This window comes from Marmota marmota, unplaced genomic scaffold (genome assembly GCF_001458135.2).
Source record: "Marmota marmota marmota unplaced genomic scaffold, marMar, whole genome shotgun sequence".
NCBI classification, from domain to species: domain Eukaryota; kingdom Metazoa; phylum Chordata; class Mammalia; order Rodentia; family Sciuridae; genus Marmota; species Marmota marmota.
The window spans coordinates 9,649,662-9,663,040 of NW_026000082.1; the positions used below are offsets into that span (position 1 = coordinate 9,649,662).

General features: G+C 35.5%; 1 protein-coding gene across 1 annotated transcript in view; it reads right to left on the bottom strand.

Annotated features, from left to right (window-relative positions):
- Positions 1–13,379, bottom strand: part of Prkaa2 (protein kinase AMP-activated catalytic subunit alpha 2) — a 62,621-nt gene that overhangs the window by 22,966 nt on the left and 26,276 nt on the right. The window contains exon 2 of the mRNA XM_048815314.1: positions 2,482–2,623. The gene's annotated coding sequence lies outside the window, so the exon portion shown is untranslated. The remainder of the gene's footprint in view (positions 1–2,481; positions 2,624–13,379) is intronic.

The window sequence follows — 13,379 nt, forward strand, 5'->3', positions numbered from 1 at the left end:
ATATATATATATATATATATATATATATATATATATATATATATATATAAATGACAGCCTTTAAAAATCTTAATACATACATTGGATCACCCAGCTTTGGGCCTAGATAATAACCTTATAATCAAATATTGCCATGCAATCTCACTAGTCTCATTTTTGTTTTGTTTTGTTTATAACTGAGTAAATTTTAATGAAGATCACATGACATGAAAGCTCATTTTAAGAATGAAAGTTTCATGGAAGCTGTGTGAAAACTGAGTTAATGCCCTGCTAAACCAAACAAAGCCAGCTCTGAAGAGTCATGGCACATTCATGTTATTTGTAAGAAGGCACAGCCCTAGCCCCATCACAGAGCATACCAATTTGCAAATAGTTTACTAACAAGAAGTATAGCAGTAAAGACCAAATGAATGTTCCCAAATGCCACTAATAACTGCACCAGTCTTAAAATTAAGAATTTTAAGAATACTGCTGCATTAGTTTTCATTGCTGCCATACTTTAAAACTTTGTGGCTTATAATAACATGAATCTTACAGTTCTGTAGATGAGAAGCCTGATACATGCATCAGTGAGCTGAAATTAAGGTATTGGCAGGCCTGGGTTGCTTTCTGGAGGTTCTGGAAACACAGTACATTTCTTTGTATTTCCCCACTTTTAGAGACCACCTGCATTCATTCTTCAGCTATGGCCGCCTTCCTCCATTGTCAAAGCCAGCAACAGCCACCTGAATTCTTCTCAAGTCCTATCACTCTGACCTTGCTGCCATGCTCAAATATTTTTCTTTGACTCACTCCTCCTACCCCTTATTTTACTTTTAAGGATTGTGTTAGTTTGCATGGGCCCACATAGATAATCCAAGATTATCTTTTATTTTAAAGTCAGCTGATAAGCAACCTTAAATCCATGCTGCCGTATATTCTACAATATTCACAGGTCCTAGGCATGAGAACACAGACATTTTGGAGGACCATTACTCTGTCTACCACAGCTATTTGCTAGCACTGTCACCAGATAAACAATGGAACTTCATGGGTTATCAAGTTGGTTCTTATTAACAATGACATTGAAAGATTGCTCACTGACAAACGTTAAGAAAAATATAATGTCTTATTTTAGTGAACTAGCAAACAAAGCTTCAGGTATATTAGCACTGCTTTCTTTATATATACTCACATCAACAGATTTTTTTCTGCAACATTATTTAAATCAAAATATAAATACAGTATTGGAAATCTTCCTACTGTTTCTACTATTAAAGTTATTAACAACAATTTATATTTTACAAAAAAACATTATTTGATACAGCATACTATGTGTTCTCATGCCTAGGATCTGTGAATATTGTAGAATATACGGCAGCATGGATTTAAGGTTGTTTATCAGCTGACCTTAAAATAAAAGATAATCTTGGATTATCTATGTGGGCCCATGCAAATTTTGATTTTCATGGTTTTATATGTATTTAAATTATGACTTTATTTTGGTTTCATAATTATTTCAAAACTATACCTATATGGGTCTATACCTAGTTCTTTTACATACTGCATATTTATAGAAGAGTATATTAAAAATATTTAAGTCAAAACCAGAGAACCATAAATTTATTTTTTCCTTTAGGAAGGAGTTATGTAACAGTTTTGAGAGACTAGAGTAGAAATTGATAGCATGGCATTCAATGTCAGATCTGAACTCAACTACTACCTCTGTTATTTACTAGCTATATGACTTTGGACTAGTTGCTGATACTCATTAGGTATTCAGTCTCCTTGTCTATAAAATATTCCTACATTATAGGTTTACCATGAGCACAATATAAAATTATATATGCAAAATGCTCAGCATGATTCCTAGCTATTATCATGTATTCAATAAGATTATATTTACTTTATAACACTGTAACCAAGCTTTAAAATAAAAATTAAAGACAAATTTCAATAACGAGAATATTACATGTCAATTAATATTAAACTGCAAAAAAAATTAAACTGTAAAATATTTCTGCATATATTTAATAAATTTTTTGGATATAATCAATTTAAGTAAATTATCTTATTTTCTTATATTTCTATTTAATTAATTAGCTTATTTATCTTAAAAGTTACTTATCTTTGAAGTTTATAATTTAGTCACCCAAAATCATTTTGTATTCCTCAAGTCTTTACTTAGTAATAATTATAGTACTATTTACAATTCTACAAATAGTATGGTATGATAAAAAAATTTTTAACAGTTACTCTACCTTTCCAAAAAAGAAAATGTACTGGTATATTAACATAAAATGACTAGAAAAAAATCAGAAAAATGAATCTGCCTAAGAGTATGGAATGCCTAAATTACTTTAAAGTAAATACTGAAGACTCAACTTCCAAGGCTAATATTTTTGTAAGTTTAACTCAAGATAATTAACTGTAAAATTCATTTAAAACTATTCCAAGACAGTTTTTTTAATATCATCGTGTATCACATACAAAAATACTTACAGTTTGATAATATGAGGATGACGGAAGAGTTTTAGATTTTGAATTTCTCGTTTTATTTTTCCAACAACATCTAAACTGCGAATCTTCTGTCTATTTAAGATTTTAACTGCCACTTTATGGCCTGTCAATTGATGTTCTCCAACTAAAGAAAAAGGAAAAAACAAAACCTGTCATATCAGCATAACAATTTCTATTAACGCTTCCTCTTCCGGTATTGCCCTAAATTTCTTTACTCAAAAAATACCACTTTCAGACCGCCTCTTCCTACCAGCAGACTACTGCGGGAGCCCAGGCCCAGCCCAGACGGCCCACACCAGCCCATGGGGGACTCAGGGCTCACAGTAGGCCCAGGTTCACCCCTCCACCCTTGGGGGCAGACACCCGACTGAGCCTAGCCTCTGGAACTGCCCCTTTCGACCAGCAAACTACCACAGGAGGTCAAGCCTGTCCCAGGTATCCGACCACACCTACTTGCACAGGATCCAGGTCCAGTGTAGGTCCGAGTTAGCCAAAGCCCCTGCCCCCCGAACCTGGGAGCCTAAGCCTAACCCACTTCCATCTTGGGACACTGCAGTCATCGCCACAGCCTTCTCCACACAATAGCCTCTAACTTTTTGACAGCAGATGGGACCTAGAAGCTGCAGCACCTCACAGCAGGATTCCCAAAGGGAGTATGAGGCCTACCCTTTCAGCCCCAACTCTGTAAGACATTACTTCCATCTTGGGGCACCTCAACTATTATCTTGAGCTACCTTGGCTATATTTAGATGCAGTAGCATACATTGAGGGTCACCAGCAGGGTCTAGAAGTCCAACATCAAGGTGAGGTAAAGACAATCTGCACGAGTACTACAAGAATACAGGGAAGAAACTATAATATAACAGATCCACACTGCAAGAAAGGAAGACACATAGACAACATGAAAAAACAAGGGAGGAAAGTGCTCCAAACAAACCAGGATACTCTAATAACAGAACCCATGGACAGCAAAGTTGATGAAATGTCAGGGAAGGAGTTCAAAAGGTTTATAATTAACATAATCTGTGATTTATAGAATAACCTAAATGAGCAAATACAGGCAAAAACTGATCACTCCAACAAAGACTTAAGAGAGCAATTACAGGTAGCAAAACATTACAGAGAGAGAGAGAGACTGACTCTGGGAAAAAAAAGTCAGAAATTCTGGAAATGAAGGATACAATAAATCAAATAAAAAACTCAATAGAAAGCATAACCAACAGATTAGATATCTTGGAAGAAAGAACATCAGATCATTAAGACAAAGTATACAATCTGGAAAATATAGTTGATCACACAGTGAAGATAGTAAGAAACCATGAGCAAAGCATCCAAGAATTATCGGATAGCATCAAAAGACCAAATCTAACAGTTACTGGGATAGAGGAAGACACAGAGTTTCAAACCAAAGGAATACACAATCTCTTCAATGAGATAATACCAGAAAATTTCCCAAGCATGATAACTGAATTGGAAAAACCAATACAAGAGGCTTACAGGACATCAAATATATAAAATTACAACAGATCTATACCAAGGCACATTATAATGACAATGCCTAGCATACAGAATAAGAATAGAATCTTGAAAGCTGCAAGAGAGAGGAATCAGATCTCATATACAGGAGACCAATTCCTATCTCAGCAGATTTTCCAACCCAGACCTTCAAAGCCAGGAGATCATAGAACAACATATACCAAACTCTGAAAGAAAATGGACACCAACCAAGAATCTTATATCCAGCAAAACCAAGTTTTAGATTTGATGTGAAATAAAAACCATCCATGATAAACCAAAATAAAAAGAATCTACAACTAGAAAGCCTGCACAATAGAACATCCTCAGCAAAATATTCCACAAAGAGAAAGTGAAAAACAATGATGAAAATCAGCAGAAGAAGGAATTACACTAAAGGAAAATCTAATCAGAGGAGAAACCAAGTCACATTAAATACAAAAATGTCTGAGAATACAAATCATGTTTCAATAATAACCCTGAATGTTAATGGCCTAAACTTACCAATCAAAAGACATAGACTAGCAGATTGGATTAAAAAAAAAAAAAGACCCTATAATATGCTGCCTCCAAGAGACTCATCTCATAGGAAAAGATATCCACAGACTGAACGTGAAGGGTTGGGAAAAATTATACCACTCACGTGGACTGGGGAACCAAGCAGGGGTTTCCATCCTCAAGTCCTCATATCAAATAAAGTAGACTTCAAACTAAAGTCAGTCAAAAAGGATAAAGAAGGACACTAAATACTGCTCAAGGGAACCATACACCAACAAGACTTAACAATTATAAACATATATGCCCCAAACAATGGAGCAGCTATGTTCATCAAACAAACTCTTCTCAAGTTCAAGAGTCAAATAGACTACAACACAATAATTTTGGGTGATTTTAACACACCTCTTTCATCACTAGATAGATCTTCCAAACAAAACCTGAACAAAGAAACTACAAAACTCAATAATACAATCAATAACTTAGACTTAACTGACATCTATAGAATATTTCATCCTTCAACGAGAGAATACACTTTTTTCTCAGCAGCACATGGATCCTTCTCCAAAATAGACCATATACTATGCCACAATGCAACTCTTAGCAAATATAAAAATGTAGAGATACTACCATGCATTTGATCAGATCATAATGGAATGAAATTAGAAATCAATGATAAAATAAGAAATAAAATCCACTCCAACACCTGGAAACTAAATAATATGCTACTGAGTAAACAATGGGCTACAGAAGACATCAAGAAAACGATTAAAAAAAATTTAGAGGTGAATGAGAACACAGATACAACATATAAAAATCTCTGGGACACTATGAAAGCAGTTCTAAGAGGAAGGTTCATTGCATGGAGTTCATTCCTTAAAAGAAGAAAAAGTTAACAAATAAGTGACTTAACATTATATCTTAAAGCCCTAGAAAAAGAAAAACAAATCAATACCAAAAGCAATAGAAGGCAGGAAATAATTAAAATCAGAGCTGAAATAAATGAGATGGAACAAAAGAAACAATTGAAAAAACTGACAGAAAAGTTGGTTCTTTGAAAAAATAAATAAAATTGACAGACCCTTAGCCATGCTAGCAAAGAGAAGGAGAAAACTCAAATTATTAACATACGTGATGAAAAAGAAAATATCACAACAGACACTAGAGAATCACAGAAGATAATTAGAAATTATTTTGAAAACTTGTACTCCAATAAAAGAAAATATCGAAGGCATTGACAAGTTTCTAGTCATATAATTTGCCCAATTTGAATCAGGATGATATACAAAATTTAAACAGATCAATTTCAAGCAACAAAATAGAAGACACCACCAAAAGTCTACCAACCAAGAAAAGCCCAGGACTGGATGGATACACAGCCGAGTTCCATAAGACCTTTAAAGATTAACTAATACTAATACTCTTCATTTATTTTAAGAAATAGAAAAAGAGGGATCCCTTCCAAACTCATTCTATGAGGCCAATATCACTCTGATTCCAAAAACAAGCAATGGCACATCAAAAAAACAGAAAACTTCAGACCAATATCTCTAATGAACACAGATGCACAAATTCTCAATAAAATTCTGGCAAATCTAATACAAAAACATATCAAAAAGATTGTGCACAATGATCAAGTGGGATTCATCCCTGGGATGCAAGTTTGGCTCAACATACAGAAATCAATAAATGTAATTCATCACATCAATAGACTTAAAGATAAGAATCATATGATCATCTCAATAGACACAGAAAAAGCATGTTCTTGATGTTCAAAACACTAAAAAACTAGTGATAACAGGAACATATCTCAACATCATGAAGGCAATCTATGCTAAGCCCCAGGCCAACATCATTCTAAATGTAGAAGGCATTCCCTCTAAAAACTGGAACAAGACCGTGGTGCTCTCTTTCCCCACTTTTATTTAACATAGTTCTTGAAACACTGGCCAGAGCAATTAGACAAAAGAAATCAAAGGCATACACATAGAAAAAGAAGAACTCAATTTGGCACTATTTGCTGATGATATGATTCTATACCTAGAAGACCCTAAAAGTTCTACCAGAAAACTTCTAGAATTAGTAAGTGAATTCAGCAAAGTTTCAGGACACAGAATCAACATCCATAAATCAAAGGCATTTCTGTATATCAGTGACAAATCCTCAGAAAGGGAAATGAGGAAAACTATGCCATTAACAATAGCCTCAAAAAAAATAAATTAAAATAAAATACTTGGGAATCAATTTAAAAAAGAGGTGAAAAATCTATATAATGAAAATTACAGAACCCTAAAGAAAGAAGCCAAAGAAAACCTTAGAAGATGGAAAGATCTACCTTGCTCTTGAATAGGGAGAATTAATATTATCAAAATGGTCATACTTCTAAAAGCACCATATAGATTTAATGCAATTCCAATCAAAATCCCAATGACATTCCTCATAAAATAGAAAAAGCAATCATGAAATTCATCTGGAAAAATATAGACCCAGAATAGCTAAAGCAATCCTTAGCAGGAAGAGGGAAGCAGGTGGCATCACTATACCAGACCTTAAACTATACTACAGTGCAACAGTAACAAAAACAACATGGTATTGGCACCAAAACAGACTGGCGGATCAATGGTACAGAATAGAGGACACAGAGACAAACCCACAAAATTACAATTACCTTGTATTAGACAAAGGTGCCAAGAACATGCATTGGAGAAAAGACAGCCTCTTCAACAAATGGTGCTAGGAATTGGAAATCCATATGCAACAAAATAAAATTAAACCTCTATCTCTCACCATGCACAAAACTCAACTCAAAACATATCAAGGTCTTAGGATTAAAAGCAGAGACCCTGCATCTAACAGAAGAAAAATTAAGTCCTAATCTCCATCTTGTGGACTCCTTTGGCACAAGATTAAAGAAAGAATCAATAAATGGGATGGACTCAAAGTAAAAAGTTTCTTCTCAGCAAAAGAAACAATCTGTAAGGTAAAATAGAGAGCCTACATCTTGGGAGCAAATCTTTACCCCTCACACATCAGATAGAGCACCAATCACTAGGGTATATAAAGAACTCAAAAAGTTAAAACACCAAAAAAAAAAAAAAAAAACAAATAATCCAATCAATAAATGGGCCAACAGACACTTCTCAGAAGAGGATACATAATCAATCAACAAATATATGAAAAATGTTCATCATCACTAGCAATTAGAGAAATGCAAATCAAAACCACTCTAAGATTTAATCTCACTCTAGTCAGAATGGCAGCTATTATAAATACAATCAACAAGTGTTAGTGAGGATGTGGGGGAAAAGATACACTCATACAGTGCTGGTGGGACTACAAATTGGTGCAGCCAATATGGAAAGCAGTATGAAGATTTCTTGGAAAATTGGGAATGGAACTACCATTTGACCCAACTATCCCTCTCCTTGGTCTATACCCAAAGGACTTAAAAACAGCATACTACAGGGACACAGCCACATCAATGTTTATAGCAGCACAATTCACAATAGCTAAACTGTGGAACCAACCTAGATGCCCTTCAATAGATGAATGGATAAAAAATAATGTGGCATATACACACAATGGAATATTACTCAGTAATGAAAGAGAATAAAATCATGGCATTTAGGTAAATGAATGGAGTTGGAGAAGGTAATGCTAAGTGGAGTTAGCCAATCCCAAAAACCAAATGCTGAATGTTTTCTCTGATGTAAGGAGGCTGGATTCATAGTTGGGTAGGGAAGGGGAGCATGGGAGGAATAGAGGAACTCTAGATAGGGCGGAGGGGTTGGAGGGGAAGTGAAGGGGCATGGGGTTAGAAATCGTGGTCGAATGTGAGGGTCATTATTATCCAAAGTACATGTATGAAGACACCAATTTGTGTGAATATACTTTATACAACCATAGATATGAAAAACTGCACTGTATATGGGCAATAAGAATTGTCATATATAAATTTTAAAAATTAATTTAAAAAGAGACATTCATGCAGTGAACAACTACCTAATGAATGCTTACTATGGTAAGGGCTGCACTATTTACACTTAGAATATATTTGGGATATTAAGTGGTAGACAAAGTTGTTCTGTAACACTGCTAGCTGTCACCCAGTATCTATTGCATCTTTCATTCCCAGACATGACTCCCAAGTTACACTTGAGCACCTGGCTACTCAGACAATAGACTGAAACCCAATACCTCTTGTAACTAGATGTGGCTATGAGTACATTTTTCCCAGTAACACTTTTTTTTTTTTTTAATTTTTTTTTTTAATATTTATTTATTTATTTATTTTAAATCTTTGGTGGACACAACATCTTTGTTGGTATGTGGTGCTGAGGATCGAACCCGGGCCGCACGCATGGCAGGCGAGCGCGCTACCACTTGAGCCACATCCCCAGCCCTCCCAGTAACACTTAACCAGAAATGTCCTTGGGAGCTTCTTCCTCAGCCCCTCAGTACCTCAATTCTCAAGGTTATCATTTTGAACCCTTAGGTCAGATCAGGCAGCAGGGAGAAACAAGAGAGAGAAGCACCCACTTTGGGCTCCATCCAGCAGGACAGCATGAACCACCTCCTCAGACTTAACAGGAGATCAAAATACTCTTGGATCCCATTTATGTCCCTCTTATTCTGACAATTTCTGTCCTCATAGCTGAATCTAATACATTATTCAGAATACTTTAAAACTCACTTCAAATCTCCAATTTTATTGAGCAACCATACATAGATTGATGGAAATAAATTATCACATACTGCCCATACAATTCCTTGAATTAGAGAGTTAAAAAAGCTCAAAAAAATTATCATCCATTACTAGACCATTTTGGTTTTCCTAAATTTTTGTCAAAATATGCTCTAAAGCTGTGAGATTTTAAGGGGAAAATAATCTACACTCACCAGAACTATGCCTTTTATAATTTTACATTTGACAAGGTGAAGAGCTACCACATAGAAGGAATGGAACTGATTTATACAGTTCTAGGAGGCAGAAGTGCAAATAATCAATAGAAATGTTTTCAACTGATAATCATGCATTCTATGACGTCTCTCCCCAACCCCCTTTTCACCATGTTTGCCTATACTGAAAATTTCATTTTTTTTTTTTTTTTTAGGTAGCTACTATTCTTCGAATGTATTTTTTTCCACAGGATATATACTACAATTCAAAATCTACTTGATTCTCCATTGATCTCTTGATTATTTGTTGAGAGGGGGTCAAAAGCCATTGTCAGGGACTCAGCAGCTGGTAATTGCAAACCAGGAAAATAGACCAAGGAATGCCTATAAACTTGATCAGGAACATGCAGTGTGGTGGAGCACGGATTTAAACCCAGGCAGCATATCTTCAGAATCCGTTCTCTTAACCACACTGTCCAGGATTCAAATGGAAGCTGAGCCATTTGTCAGGATTACTATAAGATAAATTCTTAAACTACATAATAGATTGGACTAGATCAAGCCTAATTCCTCTTCCAACTCTAAGATCTCTCTAATTATACCCGCAAGGATCATTCCATACTGAAGAGTATGAATCTTTTAAACCACTCCTGCCTCTTGATGATTTTTGTATATTTTACAACTCTGACACATTTTTCTTAATGCATAGCAGGCAAGACTTGACACAGTTATTTATGCAGGTGTAAATACACAATTGTTCTGTGAAAAGATTCTAACTTTTCAAATTTCCAACATCATTCCCAAATGAAATTTAGCATTTTTTATCAAAGGTACATAACCTATAATTTTATGACGCACAATTTAGAATATTTATCTGTATATTAATTCATATTAAACATATCCTCAATTTTGACATACCATATAATTTATTCATTTATATATTTATTTTGGTACTGGAGTGTTGAGAGCCACAGCCAAAAGGGGCCCCAGCAAACTTCTAGCTGCCAACTGATTGGCTCTTCTGCGGTGATGCTCATTGGGCTGTTTCCCTGCCCTTTCAGACGACGGAGCTGCTCATTGGGGGACTTTTTTTGGCTCCGCCCACACAACCCAGCCAATCGGCCTCAAGAGCAGGAGGAGTGGGGGAGGTTGAGAGGCTTGTGGAAAGCCTGTGGTGGCAGTTGGGCTCTGAAGGTTTTCCTGAAGAGCTCATGTGGTGTGGCGTGTGTTCTAAAAATAAAGTTCGTTTCTTTTGATAAGTGGCTCCTGAATTGTGCCCAGCCAGACTGTGGCACTGGAGATCAAACCCAGGGGTGCTTAATCACTTAGTCACCTACTAGCCTGTTTTATTTTTTATTTTGAGACAGTATCTTACTAAGTTGCTTAGGGCCTCATTAAGTTTTGAGGCTGGATTTGAGCTTTCCATCCTCCTGTATAAGCCTCCCAAGGAACTGGGATTACAGACATGAGCCACCGCACCTGGCTAACATTATACCATATCATTTAAAATATTATTATGCCTTACAAAAAAAGAGAGAAATGATTAAAAATAAGTTATTAATTCAGACCTCTATTAGAACCCATTTATCTGCTAGACTCAAACAAAGCATAGAACTGATAAAATGTCCTTGTGCTATAAAGGCTACAAAAATACTATATAATAATTTGAACTATGTCAGGCAGGAATAATTTCACGTCCAACCAGATCAGTAACTGCATGGAATATTTCCTCTCCTCTACACAGTCCTTAACCTATGTACAAAAGAAAAACTCTTAACCTACATTTTTTGAACTTCAAGTTTTTTCTCACTGAAATCATGATATTCATAGGCTGTGCTCCTAGGAAATTATTAGTGTATCTAAGGAAAATCAAGTCTATCACCATATTTTTCCTATATAGTAAAATAAGGTCTCTCACTATATTACAGAACATGGCTAAAAAATGTTTCTTAAAATCTTCAAGGTATATGTGGGATATTCTGACACAATTTAGGCTACAAAAATATACACTAAATGTTTCAGGAGGGTCTTCAAATGAAAGCACAAGAGAGACTTTGAAGAGAGGAAGAGTCAGGTATCATCCTTCCAAGGGGCACAGGAGTTACTTTGTAATCCAGGTCTTTCCCTGTGGACAACCTTCATGTAGTGTAATCTGTAGGAGGGATATCTAATGGTAATGTCTAATTCTTGCCCACACATCTGGGAAGAACAATATCGAGTGTTATGTCTGAATGCATACACACATGATAAACATTTTACATACATTTACTTTAATCTTATAAAACAATCCTTTGAGGAAATCTGTCAGATAAAGAAAATAAGGTTCAGAGAACTTAAAAATGACCAGTAATAGATGAAAACCAGTATTCAGATCTGATTCTAAAGCCTAGATTCTGAATGATCATATACTACACTCTTGTCATGGCTACCCAACAAAAGATATGACTCATAATTCTAAAATAATATATATTATATTACAAGTATTACCACAAATAATAATTTATGGTTGAGAGAAAAGATACTCAAAATTCCAATTTTAGAGACCAGAAACATAGCCTTCTAGATAGAGTGAATTTCACTCTATCATAGATAGATATCATTGGGCTGCTCTGTCTACAAGATCCTAATAGTCTTAGGGAAAGACCTTGATATTGGCCCTAGGTTTAAGGAATAGGAGAAAAAAGTAGGGAACAAAAAAAAAAAAAGAAATGAGTAATGAATATGGCTAAGTTTTGGGCTCTGGCAGAAAGCACATTTATCAGTCTTCATAATCTCCTTTGCTGTAGACCCCAGGATTAAAAACAGTTGTCTTCGGCTGGGGTTGTGGCTCAGTTGTAAAGTGCTTGCCTAGCTTGTATGAGGCATCGGGTTTGATACTCAGCACCGCATATAAATAAAGATCCATCGATGTCTAAAAAATATTTTTTAAAAAAAGAAGTTGTCTTTCCACTGCTAATTGCTTTTGACCAAAGTGTCCATACATTATAATTCCATAGGAAGAAAGATAAGTTTTCTGTATATCCTCCAGCTGCCAGTAAGGAAGGCTGACTGAAATAAAAACTAGAGGAATACTAGAGAATGCTCTATGGTGACACTGACCAGAATTTGTGGGTCTCAGGTCAAATTACTATCCCAAGAAGAATGGAGGATACACTGATATGGGAAGTTAGATCCCATCTTATAGTACGTTATGCCCTTAGTTGGGAAAACTGGGAGCAAGAGGTCCTCAGAATGACTTATGTAAAACTGGAAGACTTCATACATCAAAGATGTAAATATAGTATTTCTATAATATATACACAAACTTCTGCCTACCATTACAGATCACTTTTCACAATTCCCTCACCTCAAATGTGATATATATATACTTCAGTCATTTAGAACTACTTGAAATTCCTTCTAAGGACTCTACATCTTCTCAATGCCCAGTTCTTGATAAGCATTTAGTAAGTTTCAGTGGAATTTTATTCAGTAGACAATGAATGCTATTAACAATGAACCATTTCCATCCTTGATCTCCAGTGCTTTGCCTAAGTCTCACTTGTTTTTCAAAATTGAGCTTGAGAACCATTTTTCCCAGTAAGCAGTACCTAACCACCACCCCTAACAACCCCACTCATTCCAACAACTCAAAAGTCTGCCCCTCCAATGTGCCTTCCCAATCCCTCTCCCTGATGGCGCTTCAAGGGCTGTAATTATTTTTATTGTTGTTGATCTTCATAGCAACCAACTCCATGAGAAATGTCTACATCTCATCTATCTTCCATCCTCAGCTTCTGGCACAGTGCCTAATAACTGATGTTCAGTTAACTAATTATTTACCATACGGATAAAATGCATGACTAATACTAACATTTGGTATGCATAAACATATGACCTAGGCTTCATACTCTACTAGTATCGAGCTTTAGAATTTGAGAGGGATACGCAAACTGGATGAATTAATCATTCTCATACTTGAGGGAAACCAA